Source organism: Schistocerca cancellata, chromosome 1 (assembly GCF_023864275.1).
Source record: "Schistocerca cancellata isolate TAMUIC-IGC-003103 chromosome 1, iqSchCanc2.1, whole genome shotgun sequence".
Taxonomy (NCBI): Eukaryota; Metazoa; Arthropoda; class Insecta; order Orthoptera; family Acrididae; genus Schistocerca; species Schistocerca cancellata.
Genome location: NC_064626.1, coordinates 368,390,616 through 368,408,640, shown reverse-complemented (window position 1 = coordinate 368,408,640; position 18,025 = coordinate 368,390,616). Strand labels below are relative to the sequence as shown.

The 18,025-nt window shown below is 43.7% G+C and overlaps 1 protein-coding gene across 4 annotated transcripts in view; it reads left to right on the top strand.

Annotated features, from left to right (window-relative positions):
• The window catches only part of LOC126174843 (ankyrin-2-like), a 310,128-nt gene that overhangs the window by 104,219 nt on the left and 187,884 nt on the right, over positions 1–18,025 (top strand). For all 4 annotated transcript variants that reach the window (XM_049921257.1, XM_049921264.1, XM_049921291.1 and 1 more), the window contains one exon: positions 13,806–13,907. The gene's annotated coding sequence lies outside the window, so the exon portion shown is untranslated. Of the gene's footprint in view, positions 1–13,805; positions 13,908–18,025 lie in introns of those variants that run through there.

The window sequence follows — 18,025 nt, the reverse complement described above, 5'->3', positions numbered from 1 at the left end:
TCTTCCATAGTTGTTGTCCCCTGCGCAGAAAACAGCACTTAGGTCTTAAATCCGTTATCTTAAGGCTGTAAGAAACTCTTAGCGCGAAACTGATATTATGTCACAATTAAATTTCCAATTAGATTGTTTATATGGGATGTCCCTCAATATTTATTGGTAGAACTTGAGAAACTGCACAATTACATTCCATTTTAGTGTCACAATAATTTCCATTCTTCAACAAAATAATGAACTGGGTATTTTCGTAATTACAGCTCTGATATTTACATATTAGGCATTACTAAATCAAGTCTTATCTGAAACCGCGGCAGACAACATGTCTGCCCTCTGACACTGCCGAACCAGAGATGATATTTACAAACCATAGATTAGTAATAAAGCCTTAACTGACACCGACCGCGGCAGACAACGTGTCTGTCCTTCGACACTGCCGAATCAACTATATCTTTTGTACAGCAGAACCATTTCGTCCGCCATCCAAGTTAGGCGCGATCCGAAGATCACCAAGTGCTTCGTCTGCCTTTTCGTTTAGCAGTTGTTTATTATTCTGCTGGTTATTAATACTTGTAAAATAATGGAATGATCGCACGCTATTAAGAGACGCTTTAATCTGAAACACAAGAAAATACGCTCTATAGTTCGTCTAATATTAATAACAGAAGATCATCATTTCGGTGCACGACTTCCGAATGCAGCAGCCAATCTCGGAGAAGGACCACAATTTAGACCGGGGCCACACGAGCGGATTGTTTCCGCAACGGTCAATGGAATGCGGCTAGACGCACAGTCCTGTAGCCATGCGGCTAGCTGCGTAATGTTCGTGCGGAGAGCCAAATATCTAGTCATCCGTTTTGTCTCGAAAAAAATTGTAGTTAGTTTTTCATTACAACTTATACTTTTCGTGTAAAAAATTAAAAACCACTGTTTTGGAATTCGTCTGTGTTCTGCGCTACGCAATCTCTCTCATTCGATTGTGAGGAAACTATTCGACGAAAAAAAATTATTTTTACGCATGTTATTGCCTGATATCACAGCTTGATAATGAACTGGTTTTCTTTTCGCTGCTGCCCATGGTTATCGCGATACTTCATAATTAAGTAAAACACAGCGCATATTTTGAAAAGTTTGCAGTAAAAAATGACGTCGCTGGCTACTTTTCGTTTGGTGCATTTGAGGTCGTATAATGCTGCGTACGAATTGTAGCTAAGATATCGAAATTGTTTTTAACACTCGAAGGAGTCTCGAGTAATCGAGTGATATATATTGGCGCTTGGCCGCAGCTGCCTACGGCGCGCCGCGCTCGAGCCTATTCTCGCTCACAATGCAGAGTTGTGTCGTGTGTATTTTCCGCATGTCGTCTATGAAGCCATTTACAGTCAGACTTTCTGTTAACGTTGCATCTTTAAGAGGTTCATCATTTTAAAAGTAGAAAAAGACATTTGCAGATTCAGGAGCAGAGTTAGCTATTTGCTGTATGTGTCATTTTTTCTTGTCTACACTGTTTCATTCACGAAACATTAAATAACTATTATCAACACAATTTTTAAGAAAGTAAGTAAAGTCGACCTGGTAACTGTTTACCTTGCGATTAAATGACAATAGAGACGAGGAAAAAATACACTTTTCATTCTAGTACCGCGCGAAATGTTCGTAGAATGAAGATTGTTCGCTTCGTAGCCGCGAGGAGGCCAAGCAAATAGACTGAATTGTTCTCTCCTTTTTTTTTAACCTGGTAGTCGCGATGGATGCTCGACACTGTGCAGTAGTGGCATACGCATGGTTAAAAAAACTGAAAAAGAGAAAAATACACCGAAAGTACTGGATGCATCGAGTAGCGAGTAGTCAGTAGTTGCAAGGAGCGTTTTACGTTATATTTAACGAGCTACGAGAGGATGAAATGAAATTTTTCAACTATTTCCGAATGTCTTTCTCAAGCTTCGATGAATTACATCACACGCTTAGAAGCGCTTTACAGAAGCAAGACACGAACATGAGACTCGCTATACCTTCAATGGAAATGCTGGCTGTAACTTTAAGGTAAGTGAATTCTAATGTGTAAGTATCCTGTATCAGCCAAAAATTATCTCAGCTAAAATTAAAGAAACCCAGTAATGTCTATCACTAGTTTTAACAACACTTTCATTTCAATTAAAAAAAAAAGATAATGATTAGGTCAATAAACGAACAGATTTAATTCTCTTTTCTTTATTGATATTGAATGAAATGTTACATGTAAATCTGCCTTTTGAGGATAAGAAACATCAATTAACTGTAAATTAAATTAGCAGAAAGGACATGCAAAAAGGGAAAGTAACTCCTGTTAATTCACTTTTCTGCAAAAAACCCTCTACTCAAGAGTCAGAATCAATAAACTCTGGTGAAATAGAAGGCGATTGTTCTCTAGACGTCAGAAAGCTCGATACTGTTGAGACTACATCTGCACTAATTGAGGAGCTGCACGCTGGTTGTACATATTTCCTTGTGTATGTAATGTTTGGAAATGTCCTGGGCTTACTGCATGCGTTGGTGCATATTGCATAGGTTGCTGACATGCTGCATAACAGCCATGAAATGGTTGCGATTTTGCGTTTCGGATGCGCTTAAGTAAGCGTAAAACTTCCACACGGAATTCTAGTTTTTGATCTAAATCAAACTTACGCAGCGTGGGCAGCAAGGAATCAAAAAACGATTTGTCTTCGTCCTCAGCGGACGGAGAACGAATTGGAGGACTATCCAGAAATTTGCATGATTTAGCTTCAAGATCTGTTTTCACGCTTCTCACTTTCGTTTTCTTTTGTGGAACTGATGAGCCTACTGAAGTCTGCTCAGGTGTTGAGGCGTCAGCTGATGTTACGGGATTGCCGGTGTCGTCTTCTGCCAGGGAAAATTCCAAAGGATGTTCCAAGTGCTCAATTTCATCTTCCTGTAGACTTGAAACTGAATCTCTTATTTCTAAAACAGGTTCAAAAAATGGTTCAAATGGCTCTGAGCACTATGGGACTCAACTGCTGAGGTCATTAGTCCCCTAGAACTTAGAACTAGTTAAACCTAACTAACCTAAGGACATCACAAACATCCATGCCCGAGGCAGGATTCGAACCTGCGACCGTAGCGGTCTTGCTGTTCCAGACTGCAGCGCCTTTAACCGCACGGCCACTTCGGCCGGCCTAAAACAGGTGCCAAGAACCCCAGCTGGTCAGCGTACACGTCTTTTAATATTCTTACTGCTTCTGAACCAGATTTCTTCACTTTCCTTACATATTTCTGATAATAGTCCCTAATGTTACGCCACTTTTGTTGTGCCTTCTGGCCTACAAAGAAGAAAAAAAGAAACGGAAATTTAACGTAACTTTGAAATCTTTTAACATTATTAAATAATGACTGAATATTGAACGTAATTTTTAGTTTTAGGTATTTGGCTACTGGTTGTCACTTAGTTGATCTGCACTATACATACAGAATAAGCAAGTCAACAGCCAGTGACATAGTGAGGAAAGTGTGCTGTGCGATTTGGGGCAGCCTGCGTGACAAGCGTCTGCCTCAGCCGACAGAGGAGGAGTGGAAGAATATTGCCAATGGATTCTAAATCCGTGCAAATTTCCCAAATTGCGTAGGGGCAATCGATGGTCAACACATTCGGTTGGTCAAACCTAAGACGAGTGGTTCACTGTTTTATAATTATAAGGACTTCTTTTCCATTGTTCTTTTGTCAGTGGCAGACTCAGATTATAGATTCGTTTTTGTTGACATTGGCTCGTTTGGAAAAGATTCAGACGGCACAATTTTTAAAAAATTTACCCTGTGGAAACGTCTGGACGGAAATACATTGTGTATACCAGAGCCCTCTGGCTTACCAAATGCCACTGGGACACGTACTACGACCATATGGTGGTAAAATGTTGACACGCGAGAAAAGAATTTTCAACTACCGTTTGTCACGGGCTCGTAGGTACGTTGAATGTTCGTTCGGCTTATTGTCGAACAAATGGCGCGTGTTCCAGGTTGAAATAGCTCTGAGCACCATGGGACTTAACATATATGGTCATCAGTCCCCTAGAACTTAGAACTACTTAAACCTAACTACCCTAAGGACATCACACAACACCGAGCGTGTTCCAGCGAGCCATGAATATGAAATTGGATTTTGCTGTTGACATAACAAAAGCATGTTGTGTTCTGCATAATTATGTGCGCGAGAGAGATGGGCACCAAATGGAAGACATTTATTGTGAATGGATTTGAGACTGCAACAAACTTGGATGAAAGAAGAGTGTCAGCAATAAGAAACAGATGCAATGGCTAATTATTTTGTAAGTGAGGCTGGTCAAGTGCCTTGGCAGGACAGCAAAATCTGAGGTGTTACATAGAGCAGAAAATGAACTTTTTTATGCATTTTCCTTAAAATTTAGTTTTATTAATTTTATTGTTCTAGCTTGTTATTATCGGTAATTACACCTGTAAATTAAGCTGAGACTTAATAAAACTAACTAATCAGCTATAGTTGACTCTTTCATACACTATCCAGAAACTCGTTTGAGAGCAGTGCTTACTGAACCTGGTTTGTTTAATATTCTATTTTTAGTGATTTATCACTCTACCCAATATTGTAATTGTCCAAGGCGATCATGTGGCTTAATTCATGCGATGCAAAAGAATCGATACCATTATTGCCAATTCTTACATATTATTGTACAAATATGCTGTTCTTTTCTATTGTTATATTTGTGCATTGTTGTTACATTACCAATGTGTAACATCTCAACAATAATAGAAATGCAGGACTTTCTCAACACTTATCATTGTGCAGCAATCTCTAAACAAAAATACTTGACGAGTTCCAGAAAACTAATTCGCTAACTATGTTGCAATTCAGAGTGATCTTTTAACCATTTGTATTATTCTAATAGTGGACGAGAAACTTACCAACGGATTTTTTCTGTGTGCTTGAATGACCTGCGAAATCATCGAATAGTGCACAGCAGATTTCATGCCATGCTGCATCCTTCTTATTTCTGTCCTTGTATTCCTCGGTCCTTAAATCCCAAATACAAGGCCTTTTTTCCATTTCCATTATCAGAATCTCCATACCTATTTTCTCAATGTCTAGTGGGTACATCGTGGATGACACTTTGTAGTCACACAGAACGGAGCACGCAACTGCCTGCTGCAAATGGCCACTCTACTCCGCTCGCAGCACTGACTGCTGTCAGCTGGCCCTTCTCCGCACACCTGTCGCACCGCCCGTGTGAAACGCCCAATTGATTCTCATGACCCATAGCGCTGCGTGTGCCGCAGCGGGTTTTCCGCCTCGCTATGGGCGATGCGGCTGGCAAGCGGCAAAATTCCGCAGACGTTCCGCCCCGTGTGGACTGCTGCATCTACCCCATGCGCCATAGTGGTGCGGTCATTTACCGCGCGTCTGACGTTCCGCAGCTATTCCGCTCGTGTGGCCCCGGCCTTAGACGGTCTTTCTCACGATACCCGTACCGAATAAACCATCTGTCTTCGGTACCTCACATCACATTACGTCATCTTCCCACTGCTGCCTTCTCAACGGCTCAAGAAGAGCGTCTTATACTTGAATATGGTGGTTGTAAAGCCAGAAATATTACGTCGTATGCCGCGAGGGGCTCATTAGCCGCAAATGCTATAGAGCGAGGGATGGGGACAGATGGTGGAGGCTGCGCTGCGGAGACACATTCGACTGCCAGGCTCGGTTCGGCGTGTGGTCTTGCTAGTGCTTTGTTGACGGGCTTTGTGGCGGCGGCACGTGCCGGAAGCGTCCACAATGGGGCAGCCACCGCGGCGTTAATTGGCGACCAACAGACCCTCCGCGGTCCGCCGCAGCCTTTCTGGCAGAGTCGCGCAGCCGCCCCTTCCTTCGTCTGCGGCCCTTGACTGCCCGCCGTGATTCATCAGCTGGAGAGCCCTCGGTGTCGGGGGAGCTGGCGTCCGTGTTTGGTGGTTTTGCGTTGCTATCCTTGCTCAGACGTCTGATTCGATTGCGACCGCAGCGTTGCGCCCTTGGCGACAGTAGGTTGACAGCCTGACGTCTTCGGGAAATTATTTCGCAGCCCACGTGCATTACCTCCCGTTGTTTTCCGCATCATGCCCAGGGACTCTGAGATCGACGGAACTGCACTGACAGTGTTCTTACACAGTGAGTACATTGACCAGGTATTGAATGGCGTCATGTTGTAAAGGCGTTACTTAGTTACGAGTTCCATTTATCAATCTCACGGTGCGTTATGATGTGGAACGTGTCAAGTGCATAAGAAATGCGCACATGATATATATATATATATATATATATATATATATATATATATATATATATATATATATATAAAGAAAGAAAGATGATGAGACTTACCAAACAAAAGCGCTGGCAGGTCGATAGACACACAAAACAAACACAAACATACACACAAAATTCTAGCTTTCGCAACCAACGGTTGCCTCGTCAGGAAAGAGGGAAGGAGAGGGAAAGACGAAAGGATTTGGGTTTTAAGGGAGAGGGTAAGGAGTCATTCCAATCCCGGGAGCGGAAAGACTTACCTTAGGGGGAAAAAAGGACAGGTATACACTCGCACACACACACATATCCATCCGCATATACACAGACACAAGCAGACACACACACACATATATATATATATATATATATATATATATATATATATATATATATATTAACCTTAAAATTTTTATTACGTACACCATTCCCTTAAATGGCACAAAATGCATATATTGTACCTATAGGTTTATTTATTACTATTATTCAACAGTTCATTTATGCCAAGGAGATATGATATCAATTTATTTTTAAAACTGTTACTGATGTCTGTCGGACATTTTATTTCATCTGGTGATTCATCGAAAAGCTTTACAGAGGCATATTTTACCCCTCTCTGTGCCAAAGATTAGTAGAGGATAGTGTAAGTATTTTTTTCTTCTGCTATTATAATCATGTATGTTCAAAATGGTTCAATTGGCTCTGAGCACTGTAGTACGTAACATCTGAGATCATCAGTCCCCTAGACTTAGAACTACTTAAACCTAACTAATCTAAGGACATCACACACGTCCAAGCCCGAGGCAGGATTCGAACCTGCGACTGTTGCAGCACCGCGGTGCCGGACTGAAGCGCCTAGAACCTCTCGGTCACAATGGCCGGCAATCATGAATGTCACTGTTGTTTTTAAACTGGTCCATGTTGTTGTGAACTTTTAAAAAGATACCTACAAGATGTACGACTATGAGTCCCACACATTATTCTAACCACTTTCGTTTGAGCAGTGAATACTTTTTGCCTAAGTGTTAACCCAAAATATTATTCCGTATGACATCAGTGAGCGAAAGTATGCAAAGTATGTTAGCTTGCTAATTTCTATATCCTCAAAATTAGCAATTATTCAGATTGCAAAAGTTTCTGAACCTAGTCGCTTTAGGAGATCCAAAATATGAATTTCCCAAGTAAGATTCACATCTATATGTACACCCAAGAGCTTAGTATGCTCTACCCTGGCTACTGACTTCTGCTGATGAGTTATATTTTTTTATGGAACTGGCAGAAGAAAACTGGGTGTACTATGTTTTTTTTCTTTCTTCCTTTTTTTTCAATGTTCAGAACAAGCCCATTCGCAGAAAACCAATGAATAACTTTTCCAAACACATTATTTGTATCATTCGCTGTTGGAGTTTCTTTTATTGGATTAATAATGATGCTTGTATCGTCAGCAAACAATGTCAGTTCAGCTTCTTATTTCAGATAAGAAGGGAGGTCATTCACACATATGAAGAACAGAAGGGGACCTGTGATCGAACCCTGTGGAACACCTAATGTAATTTCATCCCAGTTAGATGCTATGGAAAACTTCCTTAAATCACTTAAACCATATACAGAAATTTTTTGCTTCCTGTTCTGTATGTATGACTTAAACCAGTCATACGCTGTTCCATTTATACCATAGAATTGTAATTTCTGTAACATAATGTCATGGTTCACACAATCAAACAGTTTGGATACGTCACAGAAAATTCCTATTGCTGACATTTTACTATTTAAAGACTCTTATTATGTGGGCAGTGAAATTGTATATTGCTGTCTCAGTGGAACAGGATTTTTTAAATTCAAACTGTGATTTACTGAGTATCCCATTACTGCTGAGATGGCTAACCACTCTTTGAGTACATTTCTTTCTCGTCAATTTTTAAAAATTGCTTCACTGTTTTGTTGCTTTCAGGTAGAGTACTGTTCTTGGATTACATATATATACTCCGCTACCCGTAGCGTGGTGGAGGGACCCCGGAACAGTATTAACCACTTTCTGTCTTAACTCCATTCGCGTACTTAACGAGGAGGAAATGTATGTCCATATGGACGTTACTTGCCTATTGTTCACGCCCATATTAATTCACGTGTTTGTCAATTACAAAACCTCTATCATGCCAAAATTGCTGTGGGTCTAGAAAATACATAACGCCGTGAATATTTAGAATCTAAATATAACCATACTAACTACTTGATCACGATAGGATGCATAATCTGTCCCACCTCCGCAGTACCTGTGTCGTCGTGCAAACATGTTACAGCTCTCAAACACTAAAAGGCCACGCTTCATGATAACACTGGACACTACTGTCACAGATTGAAAACATGGAACTTCTGGTCAGAGCTCTTTTTACTCTAAGATCATATCTGGATGCATTTGTGAGATGCACTGGCTGTGTGCATAAATATCGCACATGGACAAATGCTTTGTAATGGTAGAATAAGTAAAAATTATATAGGGGTAGAATATACACTCCTGGAAATTGAAATAAGAACACCGTGAATTCATTGTCCCAGGAAGGGGAAACTTTGTTGACACATTCCTGGGGTCAGATACATCACATGATCACACTGACAGAACCACAGGCACATAGACACAGGCAACAGAGCATGCACAATGTCGGCACTAGTACAGTGTATATCCACCTTTCGCAGCAATGCAGGCTGCTATTCTCCCATGGAGACGATCGTAGAGATGCTGGATGTAGTCCTGTGGAACGGCTTGCCATGCCATTTCCACCTGGCGCCTCAGTTGGACCAGCGTTCGTGCTGGACGTGCACACCGCGTGAGACGACGCTTCATCCAGTCCCAAACATGCTCAATGGGGGACAGATCCGGAGATCTTGCTGGCCAGGGTAGTTGACTTACACCTTCTAGAGCACGTTGGGTGGCACGGGATACATGCGGACGTGCATTGTCCTGTTGGAACAGCAAGTTCCCTTGCCGGTCTAGGAATGGTAGAACGATGGGTTCGATGACGGTTTGGATGTACCGTGCACTATTCAGTGTCCCCTCGACGATCACCAGTGGTGTACGGCCAGTGTAGGAGATCGCTCCCCACACCATGATGCCGGGTGTTGGCCCTGTGTGCCTCGGTCGTATGCAGTCCTCATTGTGGCGCTCACCTGCACGGCGCCAAACACGCATACGACCATCATTGGCACCAAGGCAGAAGCGACTCTCATCGCTGAAGACGACACGTCTTCATTCGTCCCTCCATTCACGCCTGTCGCGACACCACTGGAGGCGGGCTGCACGATGTTGGGGCGTGAGCGGAAGACGGCCTAACGGTGTGCGGGACCGTAGCCCAGCTTCATGGAGACGGTTGCGAATGGTCCTCGCCGATACCCCAGGAGCAACAGTGTCCCTAATTTGCTGGGAAGTGGCGGTGCGGTCCCCTACGGCACTGCGTAGGATCCTACGGTCTTGGCGTGCATCCGTGCGTCGCTGCAGTCCGGTCCCAGGTCGACGGGCACGTGCACCTTCCGCCGACCACTGGCGACAACATCGATGTACTGTGGAGACCTCACGCCCCACGTGTTGAGCAATTCGGCGGTACGTCCACCCGGCCTCCCGCATACCCACTATACGCCCTCGCTCAAAGTCCGTCAACTGCACATACGGTTCACGTCCACGCTGTCGCGGCATGCTACCAGTGCTAAAGACTGCGATGGAGCTCCGTATGCCACGGCAAACTGGCTGACACTGACGGCGGCGGTGCACAAATGCTGCGCAGCTAGCGCCATTCGACGGCCAACACCGCGGTTCCTGGTGTGTCCGCTGTGCCGTGCGTGTGATCATTGCTTGTACAGCCCTCTCGCAGTGTCCGGAGCAAGTATGGTGGGTCTGACACACCGGTGTCAATGTGTTCTTTTTTCCATTTCCAGGAGTGTATATGAAGAGATTGATCTTAACTTTCACGAACAACACAATGGGCAAGATGGACATAATGCAACAAAATCTGTGTCTACGATATAACGAGCCGTCAGCTCAGACCAGGATATGTTACGAGTAATGTCTGGAATGGACTGAGGACAGCAATTGCAGCCCATCAGCCACTAATAAGGGCTCTTTAAGACATACGGCAATTTTTTCTCGAATATGTGACTGCCAACAGACCTCTAGTAGTACCTGACTGCCTCATAGAGAGAGTGTTGTTGCCAAACATGTGTGGCAAATAGGGTTACTCATACAATGGACTTCCTTGCTGTTTCATCCAGAATTTACCGTGTTTATCGTTTCAAAACAACATTTCATTGCGCCTCCCACAGGAAGACTGTAGTTCTGACGCAGCCATTGACGAACCATTATTTGTGGGATATTACGAGGCGTGTTTTTTAAGTAAGGTCTGTTTTGTTGTAGACACTAGTGGTTCGCGCGCATACCGCAACGAGCGCGTGCGTTGTGTTACCAGGATGCCTCGGGAACAACTGTGCTCAGTTTCAGCCCTGTAGCTAACCTGTACGGTTCTGTTCTGTGCTTTCAAAACGTTTAAGGGGCTCCGGAACGCCCTATACTTGCAATGTTAAAATAACGCTTATAAATTACATCTTTCCTCACAAAGTATTTGAGGTAGGAAGTTGAACTTTTTACAGATTATTTATTGGAATATGGGCTACAACTTAACACAGGGATTTTACAAAATTTTAGTTCAGTTATTAAAGATGATTTTTTTTTCAATTGTAATGAAAATTCACAACATTTTTTTGCAATTTTTTATTTATATATTCAAAAATATACAGTTTTTTGGAAAAAGGCTGTGTTAAATTATGCAGAAGGTACTGTGTAACATTTACTGAAAGTTTGAAACAAATATGTTTGGAAGATCCTTAGAAAACATGTAATTAGTATGAGAAAATAAAAGTTTTGGGAATCGAGCGACAAAGATTGGATTAACTTTTTAGTGCATTCCAGGTCCATAGGATGGATTATCTTCATCCTCTGCAAACTCCTCCTCCAGCTTCCTCTTGTTCCTCCTCCTGTTTACTCTTGCTTGTATTTCTAGACTCTTTACAGCCCTGTCTGCAGCCCGAAGGCGTTCCTTGTCTAAAGCAAGCATCGCTCGTACCATGTTAGAACCTATCTTCATTCCCATATTTCTAAATACCTTGCACCTTACAATGTTGCCATCATTGAAAGTCGCAACAGCATCATACACACCAAAGTGAAGTGTTTCTATTCCAACAAATACAGTCTTGGGGATTCTCGACCATATAACACTATTTACACTTTCATTGGGGTTTTGAGTTTTTCCGTGAATATACTTTTTCAACAGTTGAGGTGCTGCTAAGTCTCTGAAAATAAGTTTAGCCACAACACATACTTTATCTCACATCACTAAAATGTACCTGATGAACACGGACGTTAATAATAACACCATTTGACAGCAGTTTAACAGCGCCACAGTGGGTCACGCCCATGTAGAACACATTTCAAAAAAAAATTTAAAAATAATTGTAGTATTCGGAATTGAATAAATTATATATCTATTAAAAGGTAATAGTCTGCAGATTCAGAAAACGCAAAAAAGTAAATATTGAACTTTTCATGATTTTGAGCCTTTCCGGAGCCCCTTAAGACTATCAGCTGGCCCGCCGCGTGCGAGGTTCTCTCAGTGATGCGGGTTTTGTCAGCAAGGAACCTGTCTGCTGCAGAAATTCATCGACAGATTTGCGAAGTGTACGCTGATACTGTTATGAGTGGAAGCTAAGTGCGTAAGTGGGTATGAGAATTCAAAGATAGCCATGACAACGTCCATAATGAGGACCGCTGCGGTCGCCCCTCTTTGATTACAGACGATTTGGTGGCTTCAGTTGAAGCGAGGATTCGTGAGAACAGGCGCGTCACAATAACAGGTCTCCCAAACGAATTTCCTGACGTGTCGAGATCAGTGCTTCACAACATTGTTTCTGAACACCTAAAGTTTAGGAAACTGTGCTCGCGTTGGGTCCCAAAACTCCTAACAAGGACCACAAAAACCAAAGATTTGAGTGTGCGATGAAGTTCTTGACTCGTTATCTCGAAGAAGGTGACGGCTTCTTGGCCGGCCGGAGTGGCCGAGCGGTTCCAGGCGCTACAGTCTGGAACCGCGCGACCGCTACGGTCGCAGGTTCTAATCGTGCCTCGGACATGGATGTGTGTGATGTCCTTATGTTAGTTAGGTTTAAGTAGTTCTAAGTTCTAGGGGACTGACGACCTCAGATGTTAAGTCCCATAGTGCTCAGAGCCATTGGAACCATTTTGAACGGCTTCTTGAGTCAGATCGTAACTGGAGACGACACATGGATTTCGCATATCACGCCCAAATCGAAGCGACAGAGCATGGAATGGAGATACACGCACTCGCCTGTAAAGGTGAAGGTCAAACAGACTCCGTCCCGGCGCAAAATCGTGGCGTCGGTGTTTTGGGATAGGCATGGTGTTTTGTTAGTCGACTTCATGCAACGAGGAACCACTATCAATGCAGAAACATATTGCCAAACCTTGAGAAAGCTACGCAGAGCGATTCAAAACAAAACTCGCGGCATGCTGACAAAGGGAATTGTCCTTCTGCTCACACTGCAGGTCACACCCGCGATTTATTGGACCGTTTTGCCTGGGAAGTTTTAGGCCACCCACCCTATAGTCCTGATCTTGCGCCGAGCCATTACCATCTGTTCCTTCACCTCAAACAACACCTCAGTGGCAACCGTTACAATGATAACGACGACGTGGAAACGGCAGTGAACACATGGTTATCGGAGCAGGCGGCAAGTTTCTACGAAGAGGGTATTTTAAAATTGGTTGAGATGTATGATAACGTGTTTGAACAAACTTGGCAACTATGTCGAAAAATAGAGTGAAGTATGTACTTTCTGGAAATAAATTTACTTTTTTGAAATAACCTTTTGTTGTGTACTTATGTTCAAACGGACCTAACTTAAAAAACATGCCTCGTAAAAATGAGTAGGCAGTCAAAACCGGTACAGCTACTGTGAAATAAACTAAGCAGTGATAAGATTTAATTTGCTGTGTAATTTTTTCCAAACCCCTGTTTATGGAGCCTACTCTTATTTTCGATTGTCCAAACTTTTGGTTCAAATGGTTCAAATGGCTCTGAGCACTATGGGACTCAACATCTATGGTCATCAGTCCCCTAGAACTTAGAACTACTTAAACCTAACTAACCTAAGGACAGCACACAACACCCACCCATCACGAGGCAGAGAAAATCCCTGACCCCGCCGGGAATCGAACCCGGGAACCCGAGCGTGGGAAGCGAGAACGCTACCGCACGACCACGAGATGCGGGCCCAAACTTTTGGAATCTTACGTCTTTTGGAGCGTAGCTCACTGGTCAGTGACAGTGGACGACGAAGTATCTTCATCGTGTCACGGACACAGACCGCAGATGGAATGCGGACGGAGTGAGAGCGCGCTGTAAGAGTGCGTGAGCAGTGAGTGACGTGGCGGCGTTTCTGTGTGTTGCAGGCGGACCCCAGCGCGGCGTTCCTGCGCGCAGCCCGAGCTGGTCAACTCGAACGAGTCCTCGAACACCTCGACAACGGGGTCGACATCAACACGTCCAACGCGGTGAGTACGCGGGCCGCGCTACGCTGCTACTTCCGTGCGCTTGCTTCGCCTGCGATTTAACACTTTCCTGCCCGACGGAACTGAAAATCTCGTCCTCTTTCTTGTGTCACGGAACAACATGGCGTTGGATTCGTGCCTTCGCATTCTGTGGCGGCAGGGGCGCCGAGAACCAGCATTGGGCCCGGGGCTGGACGTATGATTGGGCCAGGTTTCCAAATATAGCAATCCAATTTTATTGTTATTTTAAAGAAGGTTTAACATGATTTAAACATAACATAATTGGGGGAGCATTGGAACTACACAAAAATACTCATTAGCATGAAATAAAGAACAAATTTAATTTCTTATTAAACTAACAACATATGTTCACAAATTCAGTTTATACTATGGTACTGCATGCTGCACGAGATAATGCCGGCGGAATTCTAACGGACTTATAGTTAGTTTTTATGGTGTAATAGGCTGAATCACAGCACGCAGTAGCATAAACGCGTGTATCGTCGAGCCACAATTAACAGCAAAAGTTCACTTTCGTGTGTTACAGGGCCCGTAAAGATTAGAGAAAATTATATACACTGTAACATGTCATTGTATTGTATCTAGAAAGCAGACGCCCCTGAAGAAATTTCGCGAAGTGCTCCGACGCAGAGCAGGAAGTTTTTTATCCAGGTGTGTCACAATAGCTGGTCCTAATTTTCTGCTATCTTAGAGGACGAGAACATAAACATTACTCATCAGTAATAAGTGTCTGCAGATGCAACGTTCTCTGTACAAAAGCCATTGCTGATCACGCAGGCCTTAGGTGGTTTTGTTTCAGCTGTCATTCTTACCACTGAAACAATAACCTACCGAAGTTACTTTCTTATACTAAGTCACAGAACATCTTCTGTGAAATTTGTTTACTTAGTTTCGGGCATTAAAATTCATAACAGTGTTTTTCTTCGGCAGTGTGGAGTGATAGGCTTCCTGGTAACAGAACTAAGACTTGAAGTTAAATTTTCTGTCTCCAGTTCGTAATGTTTTTCCGAGCACATTTTCTACGTTCACATTTCCGGCTTCCTCTCACATTTTCACCCATACTTAGAGCAGACTGCGGTAGCTACAAATGTAAATAACACTTATAAATATACACTCCTGGAAATGGAAAAAAGAACACATTGACACCGGTGTGTCAGACCCACCATACTTGCTCCGGACACTGCGAGAAGGCTGTACAAGCAATGATCACACGCACGGCACAGCGGACACACCAGGAACCGCGGTGTTGGCCGTCGAATGGCGCTAGCTGCGCAGCATTTGTGCACCGCCGCCGTCAGTGTCAGCCAGTTTGCCGTGGCATACGGAGCTCCATCGCAGTCTTTAACACTGGTAGCATGCCGCGACAGCGTGGACGTGAACCGTATGTGCAGTTGACGGACTTTGAGCGGGGGCGTATAGTGGGCATGCGGGAGGCCGGGTGGACGTACCGCCGAATTGCTCAACACGTGGGGCGTGAGGTCTCCACAGTACATCGATGTTGTCGCCAGTGGTCGGCGGAAGGTGCACGTGCCCGTCGACCTGGGACCGGACCGCAGCGACGCACGGATGCACGCCAAGACCGTAGGATCCTACGCAGTGCCGTAGGGGACCGCACCGCCACTTCCCAGCAAATTAGGGACACTGTTGCTCCTGGGGTATCGGCGAGGACCATTCGCAACCGTCTCCATGAAGCTGGGCTACGGTCCCGCACACCGTTAGGCCGTCTTCCGCTCACGCCCCAACATCGTGCAGCCCGCCTCCAGTGGTGTCGCGACAGGCGTGGATGGAGGGACGAATGGAGACGTGTCGTCTTCAGCGATGAGAGTCGCTTCTGCCTTGGTGCCAATGATGGTCGTATGCGTGTTTGGCGCCGTGCAGGTGAGCGCTACAATCAGGACGGCATACGACCGAGGCACACAGGGCCAACACCCGGCATCATGGTGTGGGGAGCGATCTCCTACACTGGCCGTACACCACTGGTGATCGTCGAGGGGACACTGAATAGTGCACGGTACATCCAAACCGTTATCGAACCCATCGTTCTACCATTCCTAAACCGGCAAGGGAACTTGCTGTTCCAACAGGACAATGCACGTCCGCATGTATCCCGTGCCACCCAACGTGCTCTAGAAGGTGTAAGTTAACTACCCTGGCCAGCAAGATCTCCGGATCTGTCCCCCATTGAGCATGTTTGGGACTGGATGAAGCGTCGTCTCACGCGGTCTGCACGTCCAGCACGAACGCTGGTCCAACTGAGGCGCCAGGTGGAAATGGCATGGCAAGCCGTTCCACAGGACTACATCCAGCATCTCTACGATCGTCTCCATGGGAGAATAGCAGCCTGCATTGCTGCGAAAGGTGGATATACACTGTACTAGTGCCGACATTGTGCATGCTCTGTTGCCTGTGTCTATGTGCCTGTGGTTCTGTCAGTGTGATCATGTGATGTATCTGACCCCAGGAATGTGTCAATAAAGTTTCCCCTTCCTGGGACAATGAATTCATGGTGTTCTTATTTCAATTTCCAGGAATGTATTTGCAATTTTCGTTATATTTAATTATAAAAATTTCGTGCAAAGGAAATAGTTTATAGCACAATTGCGTGGAATGTCATCGCTAAGATGGTGTTCTTAATTTCACACTACTTTCACAGTGAAGTCCTTCCAGCAGTTTTACTTCTATGTACAGTTTCCTACATCCCAGTATAAGTTCAAAACGACGCACTTCTGAATATCGCTTTATTAAGAAAAAAGGGTTTGATTTCACACCCTATATTATTTACGAAAACTGGGAATGGTTATTATATGTTGAATATGTTCTATTACAATCAACAGCATTTGGAATGTAATGTAGCAAAACAATGGTCATAAACCACGTCTGAGTATGCATGTGAGCACGCTGGTAACTGCTGAAACAAAGCCCGTCGCGTTTCCATTCTCCCACAGAATCTTTGAAAGAACCAACGTGACCAATCAAATGAATCATGAATGAATGTAAAAATTTTAACTTTCTTTTGTATATTCATTTAATTTATTTTCTCTTGAGTTTAAAAGATAAGTTTGAATATTATACTGAATTGTACATTGACTAATGTCTGGTGTCCGTAAAGCTGCGTTTATGGAGTGCTCCCTCCCCGTCTTTCTTCGCTGAATGTCTGAAGACCAAGCTTCTTTGATCGCGAAATAATGCTACACAAGTAATTCTTGGTATTTGTTTCAAACATAGGCTTCATTTTCAATCCGTTTATCGATTCTTTGGAACATAGTACAAGAGCCATTTCATTATAACTCAAAGTTTCGCCATTTAAAGTGCTAGATTGGTTTTCTAGGGTCCTGTCACATAGTTTTTCTACTTTATCTAATATGGTTATCCTGATTTTGAAGAGAAGTATGAACGAATTGTCTCAGCCTAACTGGAAAGAAGATGCCAAGGCAAACAAAATAATGGTTGTTGAATTTCACTCCAGACTAATCAGTCATGGGGAACATATTCTTTTTTCTGAAGTTTACACTGAAGTAGAGATGTAGGAAATGCACGGATATTGCCATCTGCTGGAAATTTTTTTGGATCGTTGGGTGAGTCAGATTTTACTACCACTTCTGTTCCCTTGGTTGTAGAATTTAATATGCTTAAAGTTCCAACATCAGAGGATCGTTTTGCTGTTAAAACCTACTGATTCCCATCCTTGAATTAGTTTTTACCTAAGAGTATGAGATCTGACACAAAATGTTGTACCTGGTATGTTTGTCCAACACTATTTTAGCAGGCTGCCAGTCAGTACGATGTTAACATTGCGTGGCACTGCAGTAGCCACTACGCAGTGAAGCGCTTATTGTTTGACCTTAAGCTGTGGTTTTAATTTCATTTCATGTTCATTGTTACAGCCAAGTTTAACATGTGAACATGAACATGACTGTTATGCGCATCCGCGAAACCTGGTTAATTCCGTGTGTCGTTTCCACCACAGTAAGTACACTCCTGGAAATTGAAATAAGAACACCGTGAATTCATTGTCCCAGGAAGGGGAAACTTTATTGACACATTCCTGGGGTCAGATACATCACATGATCACACTGACAGAACCACAGGCACATAGACAC